A 4,880-nucleotide genomic window follows, 5' to 3' on the forward strand; every position below is an offset into this window, starting at 1 on the left:
GAAGTGGACGTCCTTTGGCCACATCACACCCTAATCCATTCACAATGTGCAGAAATAATAGCTGCCAATGATGTTGGCCAATGAGCCTTTGGTGATGTGATGGTGTCACAGTGTGTGCAGGTGTGTTCAGTAACATATCCCGAGTAGCGTATGTCCATTTTATTTATGAATCCATTTGAGAAACTTTGCTTGGTGAGATTCTTGATTTCCTGTTCTCTGGAAAGTAAGGATATGAAATAACAGGTGCCAGTGTCTACAGACATAATATTGATGACAAAACATGAGAAACGCACTCAGCTCACAGTCTCAACTCAAACCTCAGGGAAGCTTCACTTTGACTCCTCACTGTCCGATCAGGAAATCAGAAAGTTTGGTGGATGTGATGAGAAGATCATTGAAATAATTACATTCACACCAATATTTTGTTTTGCAAAATATTATGGTTTATTGAATGTATTAGTCAAGCTGACAAAGGCACAGTTATGCATTTGGTCAATAATACCATCAACCTGCTGATGCTACCACCATCAACATCAGGAGACTGTGTGCCTGCAAGAGTCACTATAAGAAGACATTTAGGAAGGAGTGTGGTATGTTATTAGAGTCAGTGATAACTCATGAGTATACTGAACAACAGTTTTATGTTGCTGAAGACTATAGAGAAGTAAACTTTGAAGTGTTAGGAGTGAGAGTACGTGACAGCTGTGGAAAAATGATGCCTGAGTTCATGTCTTAAAATGGACAGAGTGCCTCTCATGCATGCATGCAGACACACCGACATGCACTGACTGTGGGTTGTACTTACTTTAGAAATTATGATTTTTAGTTTGTGCATCACATTTGACAACACATGTGGCAACTACATCAACATCTTGGCTGTTTGTTTTGTCAAAACATCTGTTTTTGCAAACAATTTCTCTTTCACTCACTATTCACACACATTTGCCTTTCACTTTGACTCGGGTTAGTGTTACAAAAATACTATGCTGCCTGTGGGCAGCTTCCAGCTCACACGATCTTCTTTGCTGTTGGCTTCTCTGCTTTTGGACATCAAACTGAAAACTCTGTCCTGTGATGGCCGTGAGAAAGAAGAGATAATCACTTCTTGGGGTTTGTGCTGGAGGAGAAAGTGTCTCTGCAGTTAATTTTGTCCCTGAACTGACCTTCAAGTGACCCGCAGAGCATGCCGCAACTCTGTACAGGGGCCCCCCTTGGCTCGGAACCATAGAAAGAAACTAATGCAGAGTGAGAAACCAGGATAAAAAAAATGAGAAACGGTAAATACCAAAAGGCGTTGTTGTAGTACAAAAATGAAAGAGGAGGAGGGGAGGGGGTGATGACAGATGAGCAAAAAAAAAAAAGACAGCAAAAATGAGAATAACTGGCTGGTACTTGTCGATTTAAGTGCATTGGAAGCTGAGAATTGAATCCAGCCACAGTACGCAGCTCATAATTTTGCACCTCCAGCAGTTTCTAAAGCAACTCACCTCCTTCAGGCAGACCACAGCTCTGATAGCTCACGTGGTGCTCTGGAAATGATTGCGGTCACAGATGATCATGAGCTAAATATGGAAAAAAACCCACAAACATACATGGAATCGCACGCACGCACGCAAACACACACACATAGTTCCATAAAATTTTGATGTATTTCACTTTGATTACGAATATGTCCCGATGTGACACACACGTGACATCTCTTCCTCACTTTAAAAAAAAAATTGAGTTGATTGTCTTTTTGAAGAGTGCACTTCTTATCACTCTCCACAATCTGGCTGCTTCTCATTTCCGCTCCTTTTTTATTGCTTTTCTCGCTCTTTTCTTCTTTAAAAAAAAACAAAACGTGTCTCCTTAACCCCTCCTTTCACCATGTGAGTACCAGCGTATCAAATATGATTATAATATTTGACACCTATTCTTTATCCATTAATAACAGCCATAAAGATAATGAATGTTACTTTGGTTTTGATCACACACACACACACACACACACACACACACACACACACACACACACACACACACACACACACACACACACACACACACACACACACACACACACACACACACACCACATCAATGATTTCACATCGCGTCACTGAAAGGACACAGTTGTCTGTAAAGAAAAGATCCTTCACTAATACAATCTTCACACACTGAGGTGGGGCGAGGGATGGAAATCGGGCCAATGGAAACTGGAGACATAGATCTGAGCAGTGAGAGAAAAAAAGAGGCAGTGAAAAAGAAAAGAGACTGAACTGACATGGATCCAGCTCACCTGTAGCTTTAGCTGCTTCTGAAGCGTTCCACTATATAACTCACAAAGCCCCCCCTGGACCACCCCCACGATCCTTTTTAACCATTTGCACACAGCGTCTGCCAGCGTCTTCGCATCTTTAATTTCACCGCTATTGTTGCCGGGGCCACAATTCCCCCCATTGTATTGTCTTTTACACAACCTGACATAATGAGGTTGTTTTGTCACCTGCTAAGGAGCCATTTTGTGTGGACAGAAATCACTGTGGACATTTGCAGCTGCTCCAGCTCAATGAGCCAGAGGACAATGTGTGTTTCCTAAATAGTTTAACCCCATTGGGGAGCCACTTGCTCCATTTCAGGCGTGCACACACACACACACACCCACACACCCACACACGCACGCACGCACGCACGCACGCACGCACGCACGCACGCACACACACAGAGTCATGTCTCAACTCTCAATTTAAGGACGCAATACAGTAACTCACTCCTTTTAAAGAATTTCCCGCTTGGATTAATAAAGTATCTATTTTATATCTCTATGTAGACATGAATACATCTTCCAATATAAATGTTGGTGGTTTGACCAAGTTTCAAGACCAAGAATCAAAATCTCCCTCCAGTTGAACCACAATAAACCAGATATCTTGGTTTTACCTAGAAACAATTATCTTCTAATACCTTGGTCCACTTACCTCGAATCGAAAGTAAATACATATAGTACAAGTATTTCCTTGATTATTCAGCTATGATATTTCAAAAACATTCATGACATTCCTATTCTTATATCAGGGGATGCTGGATTTTAACATCTTAAACATCAGACAGGTTCCCATTTCTCTCTCGACTTATCAAGCTCTCACTGCAACTAGAACCCTTTCACATTCCTCCCCATTCAAGTTCTGCTTGTGGTTTGTTCCTCTGACCTGCTGATGAGCGAGTCAGATAGGATCCCAGCGGCCTCTACGCAGCGCCACTTCCTCACAAGTAGACGAGGGTGGGGGTTAGGAGACTGGTTTTGGGACAATATGTTTACTGTGCCACTGGGAGGGTCCCAGAGTCGGTGTGGACCCGGACTGAAGCAGTTACAACATTCGTAGCTCCAACACTGACCTTTATAAATTTGTATTAAAAAAAAATTAAATGTCAAACTGCAGTACAATGATATCTGAATCATACATCTTTTGACTGCTTTTTTGATGTAAATTTCATCAAAAGAGGTGTGTGTGTGTGTGTGTGTGTGTGTGTGTGTGTGTGTGTGTGTGTGTGTGTGTGTGTGTGTGCGCGCGTGTTCTCGCCACATCGCGAACTCGTCTTTTTTCACACAGTTATCTTGCCTTTAGTTAAGCATGAAAGAAAATCCATGTGTCTCCTCTAAACTGAATCTTTTGTGAAATATACATGATCAAACCGCTCATTTACACCCTCTCATTGTACTTTTTATTGTCATTTAAGAAAATACTTCCTTCATGAACCACTGCCCTGGGCCACGTATGGATACAATGGTGCTCAGATTGCCGTGACAACACAGTCGAGAAGCTCCCGGCACAATCGCTGCGGATTGAGTGACGCTGTGAGGTTATTAGTCCACGTTCTGAAACCTCACCCTGCTCACCTTCTCTACTTCTCTCCGCCTATAAATTACACCTTGTGCCGCGCTGTGCTCCAGTTACAACTACGAGTGCTTTGGGTACACATTAGAACCACTGTAGCTGCATCTTAGCCTTCCTGAGAATAATTTAAATGCCGTGCAGTACGAGATAGCAGGGATATAATAAAAGCCAAGTACATTTTTCCAAAACACGAATTTGTGTTTCCAAAACACCAAGTATTTCATGAAGAATATCAAGAAAGGGATTAGGTCTGCATTCTTATCTTAATTTAGCATCTTATTCATGTTTTGTTTTGGGGTTTTTTTGTTTTTGTTTTTTTAATGTGCTGTTCTTAGAAGGCAAGGCCAAAATGAGCAAAATGCTCCATTTGGCTAAAAATAAACAAATATCAAAATCATTTATTGAGGAAGAATATCCATGAAGGAAAACTAAGAACAAGGTGTCTTTATACAAGCAAGAGGAGCCATAATAGTGTTGTTTGAAACAACTACTATACTTGGAAACTTTTAAGAAATTCTGAAAATTGAAACAATGGCTTGTAAAATGACAAGTTAATAATGGGCCAATTTCTAGGTCAGACTAAAGCACCTTTGCTGAGCAAGAAAACCCTTTTGTTCAATAGGTGGGATTTCCTTCAGTGGTGTCGTTTCCACTGAAAAGGGTGTTCGGATGACAGTCGTGTGGACTTGATCTGCTCATCACTTGTTCATGTAAATCTACTTGCAGCCATTGTTCACCTGGTATAGCTTCACTTTTACCTTCCAGCAATACTGTGATAATAGGCAGCACAGCAGAAGAATACAAAAAAAAAAAAAAAGAGACAAACTGTGCATGTTTAGGAAGCTTTTTCTTTAACTGGATAATGTGCAATACGTTGGCCTATTGGTTTTCAAAGTGCGGGGGAGGCTGCCCCTGGGGTGCACATCAGGAAAAGATAATTTCAGATGAGAACTCATGGCAAAATGATAGCAGTGCTGCTCTGAATTCACTAAAAAACAGATC

This window comes from Blennius ocellaris (genome assembly GCF_963422515.1).
Source record: "Blennius ocellaris genome assembly, chromosome: 4".
Classification (NCBI taxonomy): domain Eukaryota; kingdom Metazoa; phylum Chordata; class Actinopteri; order Blenniiformes; family Blenniidae; genus Blennius; species Blennius ocellaris.